At 43.4% G+C, this 22,905-nt stretch overlaps 1 protein-coding gene across 2 annotated transcripts in view; it reads left to right on the top strand.

Annotated features, from left to right (window-relative positions):
• The window catches only part of CDK14 (cyclin dependent kinase 14), a 673,238-nt gene extending 652,767 nt beyond the window's left edge, over positions 1-20,471 (top strand). For both annotated transcript variants that reach the window (XM_013963116.2, XM_018047444.1), the window contains one exon: positions 17,093-20,471. The gene's annotated coding sequence lies outside the window, so the exon portion shown is untranslated. The remainder of the gene's footprint in view (positions 1-17,092) is intronic.

The following is a 22,905-nucleotide window of genomic DNA, read 5'->3' as shown; positions in this document are numbered from 1 at the left end:
AACCAGGTCACAGAGAGACAACATATAGCCTGAGGTAGCTGTCCCCTCGCCAGGAAGGCACAGGTTCTTCCTGTGCCTCGATAAACAGGGAATAAGTGTAAGGTTTAATCAGGGAGACGACAGCGAGCAAGAATCATCAGAATGCCACGCTTCCAGGCCAAGTCCTGGAATGCCGCAGTTCTGAAATGTAAGCCTAGAGAAGCCAGATGAGTCTGTGAAGTGCAGGTATAAAAGACCATGAGTTCATTTTCTGATGTTAAGAAGAAACTCTGGTGTTGATACGAGAGACAAAGGTTTGTCCAGAGAGTAGGAGCGGGAGGCACTTTTCCAGCACGTATTTCTGAGCTTCAGCTTTCTTATCTGAAAGATAAAATAAAAATGCCTGCCTTGAAGGTTGTCATGGGGACTAGAGACCCAGTATATCATCCTCAGCAGCTCAGATGAGTTGCCTGTGACCCTTTCAGAGGGGGAAAGCATGGGTGGCCATATTGAGAACAGTTGCAAAATCTCAGCTGATAGTGTTTTTACCTTAATAGGGACGATAGAGGTTAGCATCATCGGTAAAGCTGTGAAAAGCCCTCGTCCTCTGAGGATCGCCTCCTTAGATCCCTACTTAGGGGCCCGCAATGCCCATTTGTGCTTCTCCTGTTGGCAGTTGCCTTCCTCAAATAACATGGACTAGGGTCCACCCCTCTTGAAACATGATGCATGGATTAGGTGAGATTTTTATTTTGCTTTTGTTTGGTTGATTTTCTTTTTATCATCTAGAGAGGGTGTAGGAAATTACATAAGCCTCTGTGTGTGTGTGTGTGTGTGCACTCAGTTGCTCAGTCATGTCTGACTCTGTGATCCCATGGACTGTAGCCTGCCAGGCTCCTTTGTCCATGGGATTCTCCAGACAAGAATACTGGAGCAGTTTGCCATTCATTCCTCCAAGGGATCTTCCCAACCCAGGAGTCAAACCCCCGTCTCTTGAGTCTCCTTCATCAGCAGGTGGATTCCTTACCATTCGTGCCACCTGTGAAACCCATGTCAGCCTCTACCCACTCTAAACAGGCGTGTCCATAGTCTGTGCCTCTTTTTCAGAAGGAATTATACCTTCAAGTACATAACTTTCAGGGAAAGTTATTCCTTCTGCATACTCTCTAGAACTGTGGCTCAGTGGTGCATTTGTTATTTTATGCTCCACTTTCAGACTTTCCAGTCCTGAAGTTCTTGACCTGCAGCACATGGGTCTATGAATGGAATTCAGAAGGTCTGTGAGGCAACTGAAATTGTATGAAAAGAAAACCTGCATGTGGTTATATACATAGATGGAGTTTTCTGGAGATTCCCGGGGTTGGCAGTGACTCAGAAAGTTTAAAAATATCCTAGTCTAAGTGTTCTGTGCCTATTCTCTTGTTGGTAGTTATGTGTTTTGCCACTGAGGAGTTCATAAGAGTAGAAAAAGAGGGATGCAATTAAGTAAATTTTTTTAGTAAGAAAAACCATATTCTCAGATTCCAAATTAAAACTGATTTCTCTATTACCTAGCACTGTGGCAGTTCCTGTGTAATACCACTAAAGCGTCACCAAATAATGTACTCAAAATCTGTGCATTTTACTATAGGTAAAAAACAGTCCCTGGTGGTTCAGACAGTAAAGAGTCTGCCTGAAATGTGGGAGACCTGGGTTCGATCTCTGGGTTGGGAAGATCCCCTGGAGAAGGAAATGGCAACCCACTCCTATATTCTTGTCTGGAAAATCTCATGGACTGAGGAGCCTGGCAGGCTACAGTCCATGGAGTCGCAAAGAGTCGGACACAACTAGGCGACTTCGCTTCTTCTTCTTCTTCTTCTTCACTATAGGTAAAATTTACCTAAAACCGCAAGTATATAATGCGCTCTAATTAATGATATGCGTATTTAGGGGTGAAGGTACTGATATTGGCAACTTACTTTGAAATAGATCAAAATAATAAGAATGGTTAAGTGATGGATAAAAGCATAGACAGAAATAGAGATATGTTACCAAGCAAATGCATCAAGATATTAATTGTAGAATCTTTGTAGTGGGTATATAGATGTTCACTGTATAATTCTTTTGTTTTTCTTGAAAAGTTTAGTAAAATGTTAACTCTATATATGACACATAAGACAATAAGGGTTGAAAGAGAGACTGGAAATTGATTTTATAACTTTGATATTGATTGGTTCGGTTTGGAGGTAATTGTTTAATACATAGAATTAAACCTACAAATGTTCAGATTTCAAGTGCAAAGAATTCCTGGTCAAGAGGATTTACTGTGATGTATCTGAGTGTGTATTAGCAAGACAGCTCTCCAAACAGTGACCATTATTGCCTATTTTCCCCTAGATTTGGTAAGATCTTTTCATGGTTTTATTTTGGAGCTTATTCTAACACAAAGCTCCTCTTGCCGTTAATTATTTTCTAGTCTCCCTAAATATTTCTTTGCTTGATTTCACACCATTAATCTTAGTAATTTCCTTCTACCTACCTACTTCAGATACATCTTATCTTTATCACCCATCTCTAGTATGTTGACAGTCTTCACACACTACACCTCAGCTAATGAAAGACTTGCCGTGTTCTTCCTTACATTTTACAAGGCATACGTCAGTCTCTAAAAATCAACCTGTTAGAATTTTTTCTTAATAAGAGAGTCCTAAACAAGATGAGATTTAATTTTACCACGTTAATCCAGGCATGAGTAGTTTTATTATCCTGCTTGGACCAACGTGCTTAATAATTGATCATGAGAGCCACAGAAACTCTAGCACTAAAACTCAGGAAGTTACTAATTAAAAAACAAAACAGTTTTTCCGTTTTAGCATAGCAGGCCCTGGCTCACTGTGGGTGACAGCTCACGCCAAGCCACTGCATCTAAGGGCAGATGAGACAAATGGAGCAAAACCAGAAGAGCTTATTGGAACAGATGAGGAGGCTTTGCTTTCACATTTGTGTGCTTCATGCCGTAGTCACTATAGGTAACTGTTGTTTTCATTGTTGCTTGGCCGCTGAGTCATGTCTGACTCTTGCGACCCCATGAACAGTAGCCCACCAGGCTCCTCTGGGTCCATGGGATTCTTCAGGAAAGAATGCTAGGGTGGGTAGCCATGCCCTCCTCCAGGGGATCTTCCACGTCCAGGGATCAAGCCCGCATCTCCTGCACTGACAGTTAGATTCTTTACCACTGAGCCACCGGGGAAGCCCACCAGTTAATTATTAGGTTTCAGATAAAACTGTGGTGATTTTTTTCCCCCATGACAATAAGCAACTAAGTCACTAGATCTGTGGTTTTTTTTTTTTTTTTTCTCTTTTCCTTTCAAATGACCCCAGTGTTCAAAGTCAGATCTTTTGAAAAGGACTTAGAGCATCATGAGACGTGATAGGTGCTTGGAGTGCAATTTTAATGCCAACAGACTGGAAAACAAACAGCATAACGCAGACAAGGGATGACTTTGTTCTGTAGCATCTGCGTGAAAAGGAAATCAGATCTTTCTGGGTTGTGCTCCCGCTCACAGGTGGGGAAGAGAAGATGTCAGTTCCCGACTCACCACCTTGTGGGTGGGATTCCGGTTTGGGGGACAAGGCAACGGGCTATTGCATTGTCTCTCACAGTAAGAGCCCAATTCACCTAACTTCGTGGGTGTTTTGTTTCGATCAGCCACAAGTGGACCTTAAAAAGGCATGAAGCGTCCCTTAATCCCATGAGCCTGGTATGTGCTGGCTCTAGTCACTGCGTTCTCCAACTCTGTTGCCAGTGGACGTGAGAGATTGACCCCAGGCCTGCCACCAAACCACTGAGCTCTTGTCACTTTAATTGTTTTATACCAGGAGGAAGCCAATTGTGTAGATGTGCATGTCTTATTCACCAGACATTACAGGCTTCACATTTTCAATGAGCTGAAACTCCCAAGTCCACAACGTGTAACCGCAGTGAATCGAGACAAGCGTGCCGTGATGACGTTTTCTAATTTATTGCAGTTGCTCTTTAAAAGATTTGACAGTGTTTCAGAATTCTAAACACCACAGTTTGGAAGTCTGTCTGAGGTTGTGTGCTAATCAAAACCAGTAAATCATGTTTGACTTATAAAGGACGGCACAGTAGTAAAACTAAGAATTAGTGCCTATTTCCCCTCTTCTTTGAATGTATAGACAAACACAGACACTCAAGTGAATAGACAATTTATCAAGGGCCTACGGCATCTTTCTGGTACCTGAAAATGTCCAAATTATCCCCATGGGCTACGTTTCAAAAATGCAGTGCTTGTGAAGAGACTTCGTTTCTGTGTTACCCAGAGTCCAGGCTTCTCTGGATGTTTCTCATGGGCAGAATGAGACCTTTCCACGCCAAGTACTACAAATACCAGAGCTTTGTGAGCCTACTGCATTATCTGATTTGATGTCGTCCTGAAAAAGGCAGCTGTTTACCTATCAGTTTCACAGAGACAGCTCACGTGTGGGTAGCACACAACTGCCCTTGGGTTGCCGACGGTCGTGGCGACTCCCCTGGTAAAAAGCCTCCAAGACCTCCTCCCTACATAAAAAATAAAGCCCACAGCGCTCAGCAGGACATGTTAGACCCTCCTTCCCACCCTCACCTACCCTGCCCACTTCCCCGCATCTGTTTCCTGACATCCAAATACATGCCTGCCCCATAGGCCGCTCGTTGCATCCCAGAGCGCGCTAGGCTGTTGGAGACTGCCTTCCTCCTTTCTACACGTTAACCTTTTTTGCAATTTTTTGAGACTAATTTTATGTATTTGCTTTTGGCTGTGCTGGATCTTCATTGCTCTGCGAGTTTTTCTCTAGCTGTGGTAAGCAGGGGCCACTCTCCTTTACATATTTATTTATTCTAATTGGAGGATAATTACTTTATGATATTAGGATGGTTTTGCTGTACATCAGCATGAATCGATCATAGACATACATGCATCCCCTCCATCCTGAACTCCTCTCCCGCCTCCCTCCCCAGCCCATCCCTTCAGGCTGGCACAGAGCACCCACTTCGGGTGCCCTGCGTCATACATCAAACTCCCACTGGCTGTTTTACGCATGGTAATATGTATGTTTCACTGCTCTTCTCTCAGATCATCCCACCCTCTCCTTTTCCACGGAGTCCAAGAGTTGGTTCTTTACGTCTGTGTCTCCTTTGCCGCCCTGCATGCAGGCTCGTCAGTACTATCTTTCTAGATTCTCTTGTTGCAGGCCACTGGCTCTAGGGCGTGTGAACTTCTGTGGCTGCAGTTCCCCGGGCTCTAGAGCCCAGCTCAGTGGCTGTGGTCCACGGGCTTAGTTGCATCGCGGCACGTGAAATCTTTCCGGATCAGGGATCAAACCCCTATCTCCTGCGTTGGCAGGTGGATTCTTTATCACTGAGCCACTAGGGAGGCCCTAAACTTTTATGCATCTCTCAAAGCCCATGTCTTCCTCACTGCCTCGGTCCCTCTGGGATAACACTGTCACTTTCCACTGACTGAGAGGGCGTTGTTGCCCTGGCAATGGTCTAGGGCAGCAGGGAGGTGCTGGTAATGTTTAACAGCCCTCTCCCCAGAAAGAGCAGAAGAGCCCTGATTGGTCAGTTGTCCGTATCCCATGGTGTAAATACACCTCCTTCCACTGCCAGTTTCAAGGGTGGCTGTGTTTAACAACAGCTTGCAAAATTCCTGAAAATGTTAACGTCAGGCTCTCTCACAAACCATGCCAGCTTCAGAACAGCCCTGGGACCTCACGTTAATAGTCTTTGTCACAGTCTCTTTCCCCACGAAACACTGGACTACCTTAAAAATAGATGCTCAGTAAGTGTTTCCTGAATTGAAGTAGGCAAGCCAGCCGATGGTTTGGTTCAGCCACTGGTCAGTGAGTGTGGTGTCATTTGCCACAAAGATTCAGGGAATGTTTGCACTTCTTGTTACTTGAGAGTTAGCCGTCTCCTCCACACAGCACCACATCAGTATATGTGAATTTAAACAGACGGATTTATTGGAAGTGCAGCTGAGAACTGCGGTGAGGAGCAAGTTAATGGTCTTGAATTCAGCAACCTCATTAGCACACAATGTGATCTGCTGTGGCGTCAATAAAACACAGAAGAAAGCCTGAAATAAGGACTCAGAGAGATATATGACAAATCCTTTGAGGGGCTGAGCGGAGAGAAGGCTGTAGGTTCAGTTCCCACCTTCTTTTCAACAAATCCTTTGCCATTCTTGATGTGGAACCTTTGTCTTACTCTTGTGACTCACAATTTGGGATTGGAACATCAGCATATTTTAGTTCCTGCAGTAAAGTGCAAAGCTGGCTGGCTCTGTTTTTATAATCAACTTGGAAATAACAACATATCAATCCTGTTGTTCCTATCAAGGTGACCAACTCCCTCTGGTTTACCCCAGATTTGAAATTGGAAGTCCCGAATCCTGAAAACCCCCTCAGTCCTGACAGAGTGGGACATTGGCCATCCCAGTTTCTGTAAAGGCTGTGCTTCCTACAGTGAATGCTCTGGGTCCTTAGACTAGGAATATTCCTCCTGCAGCTGGTATGTCAGGAGACACTGAACCAGTGACTAAAAGGATCAGAACTTTTTTGAAAGCCCAGTTTATAAAATCTGTTCTCCTCCTAGGGTTATGGTACTGTTTTTCAGGCACATTCTTTAAGTGAGAAGATACACGGAAATGCTACATGTGCACAAAAAGTTGCTATTTATTTCTCAAAATGACATACATGTCCCAAATCTATTACATATTCTCAGAACTTGTCTTAGGTAGGAGAGAAATACAGCAGCTTGCTATGATGGGATAACCAGTCTCAAAATCCTTTAAAATAGCATATTATGATTTGGGGGGGCATACATATCAGATGATACTTCCCAGGTGGCTCAGTGGTAAAGAATCCACCTGCCAATGCAGGAGACACAGGAGATAGTTTCCCCTGGAGGAAAAGATTCCCCTGGAGGAGGAAATAGCAACCCACTCCAGTATTCTCGCTTGGAAAATCCCATGGACAGAGGAGCCTGGTGGGCTATAGTCCGTGGAATCACAAAGAGTGGACACAGCTGAGTGAGCAGATGCACACATATATATCAGATGACTTTGCACGTGGAGATTGGGAACTTCCATCAGTCGGCCCTCAGTGGTTTGTTGTTCGGTAGCACTGTTCAAATGGTGAACACGGGAAAGAGTTGGTGGGGAGCTCAGCTGGGTGTCCAGTGTCCCAGTCCTTCACATGACCTTGTTGGACCGTCCGTCCTCGCTGTCAGCAGACATTTCCTGGTGGAAATGATGTGTTGTGGTCACGTCCACAGTGTGTTACCTTGTGACAGTATCAGATTGTGCCCCACAAGAATAGATGTTTCTCTTATGATATGACGTATGTGTTCCTAACTGTGTTTAGCAGACTGCCACAGTAAAAATTGTGCAGCTTACGGGAAGAAAGACAGTAAGGTGCAAAACACTCAGAATGTATTCAGCATAGTGTTTTAGTATGTTTGAGCTGCTGTAACAGGATGCCATAGACACGGTGATTTCTAAACAATAGAAATTTCTTTCTCACAGTCTTTGAGGCTTGGAAGTCCAAAGTCTAGGCACCCACAGATCTAGTGTCTAGTGAGGACCCTCCTCCCTCTCCTTGCTGAGTCCTCAGCTTGTCAGAAGGGACGACAGAGCTCTCTGGGATCTCTCAGTTGTTTAGTCGCTAAATCGCTAAGTCATGTACAACTCTTTGCGACCCCATGGACTGTGGCCCATAGCCCATAGTATTTCCTGGAGCAGGTTGCCATTTCCTCCTCCAGGGAATCTTCTGAGCCAGGGATCAAACCCACATCTCTTGCATCTCCTGCTTTGGCAGGCAAATTCTTTACCTCCGAGCCACCGGGGAAGCCCAGAATCTCTATATAAGGGCACTAATCCCATTCACATGGACTCCATGTGAAATACCATCACACTGGGGCTTAGGTTTCAACCTGTGAATTTGAGGGGGGATACAGATATTCAGTCTATAGCACATAGCATTCACAAGAGCTATGAAAAAAACTACCCAAAATACTAGCATAGTTTACAGGTGAAAGAGGTTTGGTGGAAGGATTGAGGCTTCCAAATTTGGATCAAAAGGGCAAAATGTGCAGAGACCCAGGAGAACTATACGATAAACAATACCAAGGGTGGCCAAAGCAAGCCGAGAGGAAAGCAGACAGCATGTACAGTACTGTAGACCCTTTCAGCTTGCACGCAACTGTGTTTACGTTTCTTGCACAACGGCTGCCGTGACTTAGTGGCTCAAAACTGTAAGACTGGCAGGAACTCACTCGCATGAACCAACACGACTTCTGGTTTATGCTGACACTGTTCTCTATTTACCAATCAAATGTGATCTAGAAATACACTTTAGCTTTGCAGATTTCTGCTGAATAAGATGATTCAGGAGACAGATTCAAATTGTAGGTGATCATATATATTGAATTCGAAAAAACACCTTAGCATGAAATTTTCTTGTGCTCCAACACTTTGGACAGTAATGACTAGGCAGCTTTTAATTTGAAAGAAAAAAAAATCCCCCCAAAATGAAGTCACATCTCCTTTCAGATCTTTTAATTAAAGTCAGACACGAACCCTCATGTTTCTCTGACTGCTGAATACTTAGAAGTGGTTTTATGAGATTTGTGTGTGTGTGTTTTAAGTTGTAAAAAATGCACACACTGCTGGGTTACATGACTTTGGTTTATTTAAATATAGTTTAGTAGGACTGTAATATGTAAGGAAGGTGAAGGGGTCAGAATTCTGTTTAATTAACTTATACCCACTTGGAACCAGTCAATTATAAAGGTATGCTGAACAAATAAAGCTTCACATATGAAATCCTTGAAAAGAATAAGCCCCAGTGGGACTTGTCTGGTGGTCCAGTGTTTGAGACCTCCCCTTCCAATGCAGGGGGTTACAGGTTCGATCCCTGGTCAGGGAACTAATATCCCACCTGCCTTGTGTCCCCAAAACCAAAACATAAGACAGAAGCAATATTTTAACAGTTAAATTTTACAATTATAATATTTGTAATGAATCATTATAAAATTAATATTGTAACAAAATTAAATTAAACAAATTGCAATATTCTAAGCAGAATTAAAGATAAAGACTTTTAAAAAAATCATTCACACCAAAAAAAAATCTTAAAAAAAGGAATAAACCACTTAGTGAAGGCTTTCTTTTCTTATCCTTAACTTTGTCATTAAAAGTATTTCTGTGAGCTATTTCCAACCTTAGATTACATGTATACATGCATATGTGTGTATATGATTATATATATATGACTTTTCTATATTTATGATTATATGTGATTGGAGATATATATATATATATTAATCTTTAAAAGCTTAAAATATGCCTTGGTGACTCTCGAAGACCTCAGCACTTGCCCCGCACATGTTTTGCCTTTTCTGAGATAGGACCTACTCCCAGGACTGCTGTCCTTTAATCCACATGTGTCAAAAACACGAGTAGTGTTTCGCATTTACATAAATCTGATTTAATAAGCAGTCACACCATTAAACTGGAGATTCTTTTCCATCTCGGCTAATTACACATCATATAATGCCTGGTCTTTAATGAGGATTTCAATAAATGTTTGTTGATAATGATGATTATTAAAATGATATGTTAAGTCAGTCTCCCTGTACAAGAGATGCTTTGTTTTGAAATGTTAAAGCTTTGCCTAAAAATTTTTAATTAAAATCACCACTCTGGCAAGAAGCTTAGAATGTGCAAAGTCGCTGCAATTAGTGCATTGTGCATCCATATGGATGTTACCAAACAGCTTTCAACTTAAAGGATTTGGGCTATTTTGAGTGATGGACCTTCTGTTAAGCTTAAAACAAAGCCCAGCTATCTCTACATTCGTTTTAATTAATATTCTCTTGTTAGTCTCAAAGACGCGTTCTCTTCTGGGGAGTACTGCAGGGATGGTCACAAATCAGAAACAAGTTACAGAATATGGGTCTGACTCATTTTCTGCTCCCTTCTGTCTCATAGCGTTTCTTCCCTCCCCCCACCTGCCCCCGCCCCAAGCAGCTTCAGTGCAATGTCAGAGTCACTGGAAATCACTAATATCAGATAGTCTCAAAGAAAACCTGTATTTCTAGCCAAGTCACAGCATAATTAAACTCACCAAAAAAAAAAAAAAAATGAACAAATTAAGCTGTCCCTAGATCTTTGGAATTCTGTGTGAAGTTTAAAATATGTCATTTTGAGTCCAACATTCCTATAAAATCTACAGGGTGAAATTTTTGAGTGTGTATGTTGCATAAATACAGCTGAGCCCATGTGTCACGTATGTGTATATTTGTATATATACATGATATTTTTACTTCAGAGAGGTTCATAGTTGCCTTGGCGCTTGGGGTTTAGCAACCTTATTTGTGTGGACCTAATCTTCTCGAGTAGCAAACTCTGCTGGAGGATTAATTAGGTACAAAAGATTAATTTGATTGTTTCAGTTTAGTATTTTAAGCAAAATCAGATACAAAATGGCACAGCCTGGTGGGTTTTTGGTTTGTTTTTCTTTTTTCCCCTGGGTATTTTTCTTGTGAATCTTATTAATATGGCACTTGGGGAAGAAAAGCTTTCTGGTCTTTTTTTTTTTTTTTTTTTTTTCATTAAGTCAGAAAAAATTCTGTATGTGCTTGTTGAGGCCCTGATTTTTTAACTATTTTCAAACATCTCCCCTACAATGATTCTCCATATGCCTTCAGAAAGATAATTACTCCAATGACCTCTGGAGCCCTCTGACTACTGGAAGGCCCAGTTTAGGCCAACTGTAGATGCTGGTTTCAAAAGTAGACAGCTAAACTGATCCCCCCAGATGTTCATCAAATTCTTAAGAATAAGATAAATGTGAAAATTATAAGGGGGCTTCCCTGGTGGCTCAGCAGTTAAAGAATTCACCTGCAGGGCAGGAGACACAGGAGACATGGGTTCGATCCCTGGGTCAGGAAAATCCCCTGGAGGAAGAAATGGCAACCCACTCCAGTATTCTTGCCTAGAGAATCCCATGGACAGAGGAGCCTGGCGGGCTACAGTCCACGGGGTCACAAAGAGTTGGACACTACTGAAGTGACTTTGCACAAAACAGAATTGTAATCTACTGGAATACATGGGTAAAACAATTCATCCAATATATGAGTAGAAAGGCATAAAGTCATTAAGTCCACGCAGTCCATGGGGTCTCAAAGAGCTGGACATGACTAAGCGACTTCACTTTCACTTTCCTGCATTGGAGAAGGAAATGGCAGCCCACTCCAGTGTTCTTGCCTGGAGAATCCCAGGGACGGGGGAGCCTGGTGGGCTGCCGTCTATGGGGTCGCACAGAGTCGGACACGACGCAGCAGCAGCAGCAGCAGCAACAGCAGCAGCAGCAGAACACACCATAGCAGGTTCTGTTTCTTTTTTTTTTTTTTTTTTTAATTTTATTCCAGCATTATGGAAATTCATTCCCTCTAGCCACTAGATTTGGGACAGAGATACTCTGTTTTTCCCATATTGCCTGAACTTTTCATTTTTATTTCCTTTTTGTAAGCATGTGATTAATTATATACCTATCTTTAAATTCCTCCTTACATGCTCGTCTTTTGGGTACTACATTTGAAGTGAAGGAAATAATGGAATTAGTTTTGTTCTAGATTAGAAATAGATAAAAGATAAAGACGGTCGAATGGTGCACACCAGTTTTCTTGAAGGGAGACTAACTATTTTATAATTCTGTACTGTCCTTGCTACCACAAGGCAGTTTCCTATCAAATTTCTTCCCTTTCTGTTAGGCATCTTTACAAAGAATTCCCTCAAATAGAAATGAGTGGATTACCCTGCAGCTTCACATACATCCTGGTGAATATCCCCTTCACAATTTAGGGGATGAAAGGAAAACCTACAGTTGTTTTAATTTGGAGGAAAAATAATCACTTCTCTCCAGTGAGGCTTAGAGAGAGAGACGGGGGGCGGGGAAAAAGGGCAGAGCCTTCCTGTAGAAAAAAGGAATACTTTGTGGAGGGGCAGTGCAGCAGGGTTAAAAAAAAAAAAATAGAAAATAAAACAAACACAGAACCTTCAAGCGGGTAGAGGCCAGTGAAAGACCATCTGATGCAGGCGCCCTGAGCTGGGCTCCTTGGGCTCTGTTGTCCCGCCAGCATGTAAACTGCACGCGCGCACGTGTGTGTGTCTGTGTGTGTGTGTGTGTGTGTGTGTGTGTGTGTGTGTGTGTGTGTGTGTGTACACATAGAGATTTAACAGGGAGCACGGAGGGAATTAGAAGGAGCCTGGCCCGTTTTTAATTTGGGTCTGTTTGCTTGCATTGAGCACTTAAGGGTTTCTACATTTAGTTTGCTCAAAAGAGTGATGAAGCGCTCCTTGCTTATGCCTCAAATCAGAAATGCATGAAGTGCGGCTGCAGAGATAATACATTTTCCCCAAAGGCTTTGGCTGAGCAAATTAGGTGTCAATGGGGTGCCTGCGCAGGCAGTACTCTCTCTAATTAGTCTCTTGAGCCTAGTTGGTGGCGGGTATGAGATGATCTAATCAATTGGTCTGTGTCTGATGGTTCGTGTAAAAACCCTACCAGGCAGACTCTCTCCCACAGGTCACCCACCTGCACAGCGGGGCTGCTCATTTTCATTTTTCATCTCTTCCATCACATGACGCTGACAGTTGGTTTTAAGAAAATTGAATCCAAAAAATATCTAGTTCATAGGGCACATGGGTCAGAGCGAAGTTGCATTATGGGTACCAGCGATCCAATTAATTAATATTTATAGCCGAGAAGTTCTATGTAGATATTTCTGAATAAGGATTTTATCAATAAAATGCAATTTCCGCTTTAAAACATTTGTTTCTAGAGAAAGAACGTTGTGAAAACAGAAAGCAGGATACCAATGGCTTCTGTTAATCTTATGGTTTCTAGACTTCGGAGTTGATGTGCACATAGTCGAGCCTATAATTGATGTTCAGTTTCATTTTTATTGTGTGTGCAGTGCATTTTAATAATCTCTGGCATAAATGTAAGGGCAGGATTTTGCTATTGTACCTTGCTTCCCTATGAATGTGGTGTGCCTTCTCTCCTTCACCTCTCTTTATCCCCACCTGTCAAATGCATGATTACATTTAGACTTTAGGGAATTTTTCTACGTCATATGCAGTCTTTGAAATCTGAAATGGATGCTGATGCTGCCCAAGGATGAAGAATGGCCATCCCAAGCTGCCGGTGACCAGAGTCAGGCAGCAAAGCGGGCACAATTTGGGCTCAGCTTCTCACAGAGATGGGAAAGAGTCTAGCTCTCACGGGCACCTCCCTTCTTTTCATATTATTGGCTCCTTCCATTGAATGTCTGAGCCTCAACCTAAGTAATAGACTCTTCATCATCACTGTTTTCACCACTTACTATCCAATTACGATTATTATGTGTATCCTTCATTCCCCAACCCTGCTTATGCCCTGGGTTAGGTCCATAGGGTTCTCCTAGAGGTTACGGGCAAAGAATCAGGGCAAAGGCAAGGATACGCACAATCAATGTGTGTCTCAAATCAGCCCAATAGGACAGTTACATGCTGTGGACAGTTTATGGTTACATGAAATCAAATATGTGTGCATACTAGGTCGCTTCAGTCATGTCCGACTCTTTAGAAACCCCGTGGATTGTAGTCTGCCAGGCTCCTCTATCCATGGGATTTCCCAGGCAATAACACTGGAGTGGGTTACCATGCCCTCCTCCGGGGGATTTTCCTGACCCAGGGATCGAACTCACACCTCTTACACCTCCTGCATTGGCAGGTGGGTTCTTTACCACTCCAGCCACCTGGGAAGCCCGAAGTCAAATATACTGAAAATCAAATCATTTCTTTCTTTCAAATAGAATGTCATGGAGTTAAAAAAAGAAATGTTCAGCCTATAGGCAGGTGTTAATTGGACCCAGGCTTCTCAGCCTGCGGGGTATCTGGTCCCAGCCCTTCGGTCTTTCAGCAGCAGCAGAGCCGTAGCAGCTGCCCCCTGTCACCATGCCAGGGGGAGCTAACATCTGAGAACATATTCCACTCCCAGGGTCTCCAAGTCTGCCTTTCTCCTTCCTGTTCAAACCGCAGCTGTTGGCTGAGGACCTGCACTGGATCTGGGCTATGCTCTAGGGAGAGGATGGCCAACAAAACCAAGCCTACTCAGGAGCACAGCGATGCCACCTGCTACGCTAGGCGCTCCCCCACAGTCAGTGCCCCCACACCTCAGGAGCACTGCATGAAGTCTCTAGCTCAGAAGGTCAGCTTGGGGGCCTGACCTTGGGGTCTGCCTTCTGCCAGTAAAAGTGGTGGAGTGGAGGAGAGCCAGGCAATGACTGCTTCACCTCGGGCTTCCCAGGTGGCTGGAGTGGTAAAGAACCCACCTGCCACCTGGGTCTTGGCAAGCAGATGTCAGGACAAACCCCGACTCCTGTTTGGCCAGGGTGGGCAGGCCTCCTGGAAGAACTGGCATCTCTTAGAAGAAAACAATAGGGGTGAATCTTCATGACCTTAGATTTGACAATGGATTTTTAGATATGACATGGACCTCTCAGGTGGTACAGAATCTGGCGGCAGTGAGGAGACCTGGGATCAATCCCTGGGTCAGGAAGATCCCCTGGAGAAGGGAATGGCAACCCACTCTAGTATTCTTGCCTGGACAGAATTCCACGAATAGAAGAGCCTGGCAGGCTACAGTCCCTGTGATCACAAAGAGTTTGACACAACTGAGCCACTAACACACTAAAAAACCACAAGCAACAAAAGAAAAAAAATGGGTAAGATGGACATCATCAAAATTAAAATGTTTGTACCTCAAAGGGCACTATCAATACAATGAAAAGGCATCCCACAGAATGGGAGTATATATTTGCAAATCAAGAGATTACTATCCAAAATATATATATTTTAAAAAACTCCTATAACTCAACAACAAACAACCCAGTTTAAAAATGGGTGAAGGACTTGAATATTTCATTCAAAGAAGAAATATATATTTCTTCAGATGAAATATTCAGATGGTCAGCAAGCACATGAAAAGGTGTTAAACATCACCAATCATAAGGGGAATGCAAATGAAAATCACAATGAGATACCAGATACATCCACTAGTTTTTCTATAATTAAGAAAAAGCAAACACACACACACACAAAAACAGAAAATACCAAATGTTAGCAAGGATGTGGAGAAATTAGAACCTTTGTATATTTCTGGTGGAATTATAAAATGTTGCAGCCACTGTGGAAAATGATTTGCCAGTTCCTCAAAAAGCTACACAGAATTACCATATGGCCCAGCAATTCCACTTCTAATTGTTACCCAAAAGAATTGAAAACAGGGAGTCAAACAAATATTTGCACATGCATGTTCATAGCAGCACTATTCACAATAGCCAAAAGGTGAAACTAACCCAAACATACATCAATTCATGAATCGATAAACATAATGTCTTATATTCATATAAGGGAATATTATTCGGCCATAAAAAAGAATGAGGTACTGGCACAAGCTACAACATGGGTGAGCATTAGGAACGTTATGTTCAGTGAAAGAAACCAGACATCACATATTGTACGATTCCATTCACATGAAATTTCCAGAATAGGTAAACATGTAGAGACAGAAAGTACATTCATTGCTGCCAGAGGCTGGGGCAAGGGAAGAATGGGAGTAGAGGATACGAGAAATATAAGTAAAGAATATAAGCTATCCTTTGGGGGTGACAGAAGTGTTTTGGAATTAAATAGAGGTGCCGGTTGCGCAACGCTGTGAAGGCACTAAGGGCCAGTTAATCATACGCTCTGCGCGCATGCTCAGTCACTGAGTCATGTGTGACTCTTTGCAACCTCATGGCCTGTAGCCCGCCAGGCTCCTCTGTCCATGGGATTCTCTAGGCAAGAATACTGGAGTGGGTTGCCATTTCCTTCTCCACAGGATCTTCCCAACTCAGGGATTGTATACTTGTAAGATGGTTAATTTTGTGCTATATGAATTTCATGTCAATTTTTAAAACAAGGTGGAAAGTTAACCTTTGAAAAATCCTCATAGTAGGTGGGGGGAGGGGGATGAGTAGAGGGCGGAAAGGGTACTATTCTAATGGTTCTTCACTGTCAGATGGTCAAGGCCGTGCCATTCAGGATGACATGCTTGGCAGCACAGCCTCCAAGGGCAGCGGTAAGGCAACTGCACTATGAGGTCTCGACAGGGGCCATGGGGTCCTGTCTGCCCAGGAGGGGGACCGTGTGGCACTGTGGAAGGGGACAGGTGACCTCCAGCTTCTCTACTGAGATAATGAGTTGGTCCTGGGCCTCCATGGAGCTGATGGATAGAATCTCTCGGCTGTGTGCCTTGCCTTGGCAGCATTTCTGTTCACCCTTCCTAGCAAGACATTCTTTTCCTGTCTTAGAAACTCAGTGCTGAAGGGCCAAACAGAAACAGAGAGAGAAGCGGAGTGAACATTCCTCCTTTCTTCTGGAATGGTTCACATTCCATTCGGAAGCAGTTACCGAATTTAAGCAGGCATCCCTGGAAACCCACAGTTGTATGCAGGATGGTGGGAAGAGCCTGGCAATTCAGGTCATGCTGGCCAATTTTCATTCTGCTGAAACTAGGTCTGATAGTCAGCACTATGGATGTATATGCAACTGGATTTAAAAAAAAAAAATGTGATCCGTTTTTCTATTTCATGTCCAAAAAATGAATACGATCTGTCCTTTTAATGATCTGTATGATGCCACAGGCACTTAATTAAGACCAGTATTAGTGCTAATGACTTGGGGAAGGAGATTTGCTGAATTTCTTTTTCTCTAAATAATCCAAGAGGAGGTTAGACCATTTAAATTCATGGAGTTGAATTGTTTTAATGGAAGAAAATGCAATCAGAACATGTGTTTATTGTATTTTAAGAACTGTCTTGGCTCAAGAGAATGCTCGAGGTAGCTGTGGAAAAAGAATCGACAGGCTCACTTTCGCCTGAGCACTTTTGATGTCTTGTGTAATTGTGGAAAAAGAATGATGTAAGATTTGCTTGTTTTGTTTTTTAACATGTAACAGTTTTCTCTTTTCCTCCTTCCAGGATTAAGTTGTCATCGTTCTGGGGAGGAAAAAAAAAAAAAATTAATGAAGTGGCCAATAATACGAAGGGATTCATGGATCAGTTTCCTTTTGCTCCCTGGGGTGGATTTCACGTAGAAGAAAATTGAAGCTGACAAGACCCTGTTTTCTCCGCAATTTATTTAAAACCTTGCACGCATTTGGATACCTTGTGATTTCCAAGAACTGTGTGAAGATTAAGTTTTGCTTACTGATACATGGCATGTATTCTTTTCAGTCTTTTGCATTTGATTTTGTTTGATTTCCCTCTGCACCGCAGCGTCTCTGTAAAGGTTTTTATGCTTTCACCAGCCATGTCTTAAATACATTAAGACAACACACTCGGTGTTCACACTTCTGCAGTAATGTCTGTACTTGAAAGCCACATAGTGGCATAAAACAATGTGTGTTTTCTTTGAGAGCAGTGCACATTTTGCAGCCGCCAGGAAGGAAAATTGTAGCTGAAGCAAACCCATGTTCTCTGACTGACTTGACAACTTGGTCTCTGGCGGTGGAGCACCACTTGGCTCTTCCCTTTTGAGAACGTTTGCAAATGTGCTTTTTTTTTTTTTTTCCCCCTCGGAAGCAACTGCACATTTATATAAGATATCGGAATCTGCTTAGCATTTTCAAGCCACATAGCATGACTGTTCTCCGAGCAGGCTGGAAGTGAAGAAACAAATATGAAACATTAAGAACAAAGACAGGGATAAATCGCTTCCTTTCGAACCTCTGGAAATTGAGGTAACTTTTTACATGTTTTCTGGGTCTTGTCAACATCTTATTTTTTCCATCCACTTTGTTATGTTTTGTATTTTCTAAATGGTGAAAAGTGAGGAACAGAACGTTTAAATCGTGGGTGCAAAAGACTCATATCCTCTGGACGAGCCCCAAATACGGTCTTTACTAGTCAACCTTGAAAAAGCAGATTACCAAGTTATCCAGAGTGTGAAACTCTCCCGTTTACACCAAAGCACCTTTGAACCACATTTTCTTTTTTAAACATTCCAAGCTGATTGGAAGGCATCATTGGGTACCCTAACTGTAAACAGTCTCCGGGAATAACTGCACGGATGCAGGTGTTAGAGACAAGGCAGGAGTCTTGCTTTAAAGATGGAAAGGGGGGGAGAATAGAAAGGCCCGGCTTCCCTTGTTTGAGAAGTTGAGAGACCCTGGAGGATGAAGGCGAATACGTGACATGGAGCGAGATGTGGGCTGGGCGTGCGGACTTTGATCCGGGGGAGCGCTGCCTGGCACAGGTCTGTCCCTGGTGGGGCAGCCCCCGCTGCAGATGCCAAATAACACTGAGGCTAATGGGGAAGTTAGGAAGCGTCATCTAGAGCATGAAACCTAGCTCCTCAGGACACCAGTTCCTATGGAAATCCCGGCGTGTACTTGTTTTACCTTTCCTGTTAGAGAGGAGAGTCGCACTTTCTAGGGTCAAGAATAGGAATTACCAGCCAGCTTGACAAAGACTTTTCCCTGAGCATCAGGTGAAGGAAAAGCTTTTCTGTGGTCAAACCCGGTACACATAGGAAATCGGACCCAGAATTTCTTAACATTAAAACGGTACTTTCCCTGGAATGGGATGTGAGGATAGATGTTAAGGTCACAATCCATCTTGTCCCCAAAGTAGCATTCACTGTAAACTTCTGAGTGCTAAGCCATTTACTGGTTGATTTTAAAGAGAGGAAAAGTTATCCAAGGCCAGAATGTTTACTCTTTGCCACCTAGAACTCCTTCCGGTTCTTCTTTCACACATTCCAACTCTTTGGAAGTCTGCAGAGGGATTTTGACTTAATGTGTATTTACGTTAGGATTTCTTAAAGTAAACATGGAAAGAAAACTTGACCTGCAATCAGAAAACAAGCCTCTCCTGTGATTTGTCTGAATTATTCATTCTGGGGGAGAGGCACAGCTTTTGTACTTAATGAGGTTTAAACCAAGGGCAACTGATGATGAAGTCTTGCTACATAATAAGCTTTCTAACTTGAAAATTTGAAGATATTTAATGTTTAAAGACTTCACTTAGAAATCTTAAGTTATCCACAGATCTGTGACCCTATTACTGACAGTTTCTCTTGCAAAATGAAATGTGATACTTCTCAGTAAAAGGAATATGTTTTATTACAGCGATGTGTTTCAGAAGGGTCTCACTTAGGAGACTTCTGGTTCCCCTTGCTTGCCATTGGTTCAGGACATCCAAAGTTTCCTTCTCTTTCCTCTCCCACTTGCAACGACCTTTTCCTTTTTTCCCTCTCCTCTCACTGAGGACAGCCATGAAAATCACTCGAGACTGTGTTCATGAGCAGATTTATTATTCTGTTGAGAAAGCACTGGAATGTTTTGTGAGATATTTTTATATGAAGGAGTAGCTTCAGTTCAAACAGCTGGAATAGTTAGAACATGTTAGCATGGTAGCTCTATCCACATGACCGCACACACAGCGCTCTGAAAGGAAACCTGGGACTTCGTTTCCATTGTCTTGAAGGAAGAGTTTGGTTGACTTAAAAATACAAGATACACAGGACATGGAAAAACAAAATGTCTGCAGTACTCAGAAAAAAAAAACAAAACAGGGGTATAAGGTGGGAATGGCTGTCCCTCCATTAACACAAGGATGAGAAGCTATTCCTCCCTCCCAAGAGTGACAAGAAGAGTCCCTGAGGAGCCTTCAAGCTTGCAGAAAGCACGGTCTCTTGGTATCCTTTCCTCAGTGTGTACATGATAGCCAGTGTAATCAGTACCTTAGGTAATGAGTCTACACAAGATAATCATCTGTGAATATTACTGGTTTTGTAATCTTTGTTATATAAGAGGATGTTTAGGCTGTACATACTGGGGTAGATTATTGCCTGCCCCTTATACATAGGAATATGCTGCATAATTGCATAGAACTTCCATCTCCCTTACCAGCTTGTAGGCAGAAGAAACCGTATGTGCTACTGCCTTGTAATTTTCTCAGACACCAAAAGCCAAACCAAACAAAATCAAATCAAATAAGCAGTCTCCTCATTCCCTTCCTATAGCAGCATATTTTAGAGGCACATACAAAATCTAGAGTCTCTAGTTGGGAGTGGATTTTTTAAATTTTTCTTTTATCTTGTTTTTTTTTTTTTTTTATGATACACTGAAATGTGTACTTTCTAACAGGAGGTTGGTACCTAAGAAATGAGCTAGCATCATTCAGAAAACTGTTATCCTTCAAAATGATACATAGTAAAGGAGAATGGAATAATTCATGTTGCATATTTGTTACCAATTGTAATTTGTCTGTATTATGAAAGACGTAATGGTTTGTCGGCTGTCACTGTTGTTTTCTTGTAACATGATATGGAATAAAGTATAGCAGAATCTCTGTACATTTTTTGGGGGGTACATCTTCTTGGTGAGTCTCAAATAACACCTTATATTCCATCAAAGAAACATTATCTTAAATAATCTTAGACACAACCGTGCTTCAAGTATAGGGACATCCCTGGCAGTCAGTGGTTAAGGCTCCCAGCTTCCAATTCAGGGGCACCAGGTTCAATCCCTGACTGGTGAGCTAAGATCCCACAAGCCACACAGTGTGGCCCCCCAAAAAAAGAGAAAAAAGGGCGGGGGGAGGGAATAGTGCAAATAAGAGACCAAGTATACCATGCTTTTGGATATGTGAAGGCGCGAGTTAGCTGGGATGTGCCAGGTATCTGTTAAATTCCCCCTTTGCTCAAACTCATGTCCGTTGAATTGGTGATGCCATCTCACCCTTGGTTGATCTCTTCTCTTCCTGCCCTCAATCTTTCCCAGCATCAAGGTCTTTTCCAACAAGCTGGCTGTTTGCATCAGGTGGCCAGAGTATTGGGGCTTCAGCTTCAGTATCCGTCCTTCCAATGAATATTCAGGGTTGATTTCCTTTAGGATTGATAAAGGCAAAGGAGAAAGGTGAATAGGTTACCCTCCACTGAATACAAATCAAAGCCTGAACATGCTGACATTCTGTCAGAGGCATTACTGTTTTGGCAACGGAGCACACTTGTCTGAACCCTGCCGAGCGGGCACCCGCACCTGACCCAGCACTGCTGGGCGCTGCCCTGGGAGGGACCTTGCCACCTGGGGAGGCCAGTCTCATTTCTATCACCACCTCTTCTTTCTTGTTGGATCTTCATAACCCCAAACAAATCCCCATGAATTGATAATAAAGTTCACAACACATGGGCATGCATTCATTTGTTCTTTGATCCAAATATTTTTCAGTGTCTAAACTGCCAGGCACATCACTAAGTATTAGGAATACAAAAAAATGTGTAAAGTCTGCTCACTTTTTTTTTTTCCCCACACTGCTTGCTTTCTTCCAACTTCCAGATATGCAGTCGGGTGATCTTTAAATGTTTCTCTTTGAAGAGAAAATATCAAAATTCATATCTCATGTTAAGAGGAGCTGGACCCCTGGCTTTCTCCCCCTGAGCAGACCCTCACCCCCCAACAGCAGGTACTTCCGGTGTCCCTTCCCTGGCTCCTTTCCCGATAACGCCTGTGATGGTACGGTTTATAAGCCCTCACAAGCTGACACTGTCACAGAACCGAATTTAAGTATTCCCAGTTGATGTGAATTGTATGCTGCAAAAGTTAATGAGAGCCCTGCGTCTCCAGCCCTCAACTGCCCCTGCCGTTTCCCTGAAGCATCTAGTCATCTATGTCAAAGGCAAGCACATTTCCACACAGTTCTGGCCTCCCCAGTGGGTTCTGAGACTGGGAGGGTGTAGAGCTGCAGTCCCCAGCTTTTTGGCAACAGGGACCGGCCTCATGGAAGACAATTGTTCTCCATGGACAAGGGCTGTGGGGTTGATGGGGTGGGGAGGGAAACAGGATGGTTCAAGTGGTAACGCCAGTGATGGGGAGCGATGGAGAGGGGCAGAGGGAGCTTTGATCAGCTCACCCACCACTCACCCGCTGTGGTGGGCTTCCTAACAGGTTACGGGCTTGTTTGCGGGGAGGGTTGGGGACCCCTGGCGTAGAAGCAGACTTCATGGTAGCCAAGATGGAGAATAGGCACATTTCTTAGTTAAATGGGAGCCACGAATGACCTTTGGAAACTGATTAGAACTGTACAAGGGTCGGAACAATAACATGTTCCTTGAGGCTGTTTCAAGGGAGCAAAACATACGCCTTCATCCCACGTTGGTGATTGACAGGAGAGCGGACAGATGCCATTGCTGACGTCATTCCCAGTAGCCGCGGGGCGGGGCAGGGCGGGGCGGGGCGGGGCTCCGCTGCGTACCTGGGGTGACGTCATCCCACAAGCAGGGGGAGAGCTGGGATCCACAGAAGGCCAAAGAAATAGCTTTGAGAAATAGTTCTCACTTTTTAAATGGGGCAGGAGAGATGAGGATCATCTTTCAGCTCCTTAATTGCCCAGCGTCTCGCTGTGCTTTTTCAGCAGGTGGGGGCCGGGGGGCGGTTCCAGCTCGGCCAGGTGGGAGCATGCGACGGAGGCTCCTTGAGGCAAGCGATGCGAGTCAGGGGGCGGCACTCCTCCACTTGCTGTTGGTCCCCAGAGGAGAGAGAAACCAGAGGGGACGGTGTTGGAGCAACCCGGTGCCGCTTAGGTTAACACGTCCTGGTCGCTGAAGAATGGCGGGCATTGTGAAAGCTCTGCCACGAGGCCCTGCCGTGGTCCAGTAGCCTGCTGCTACCAGTGGGTGGTGGCGTTATGGGCATTAGCTTTGAGGAGCTTATACAGCAGAGGGGGCTGGGATAAAGGACACAAATCAGGAGAAAACTGACAAGACTTAAAAAAAAAAAAAAAAAATCCCA

The sequence above is a fragment of the Capra hircus genome, chromosome 4 (genome assembly GCF_001704415.2).
Source record: "Capra hircus breed San Clemente chromosome 4, ASM170441v1, whole genome shotgun sequence".
Taxonomy (NCBI): Eukaryota; Metazoa; Chordata; class Mammalia; order Artiodactyla; family Bovidae; genus Capra; species Capra hircus.
Note: the sequence above shows the minus strand (reverse complement) of the source record. Positions and strands in the feature narration are given on the sequence as shown.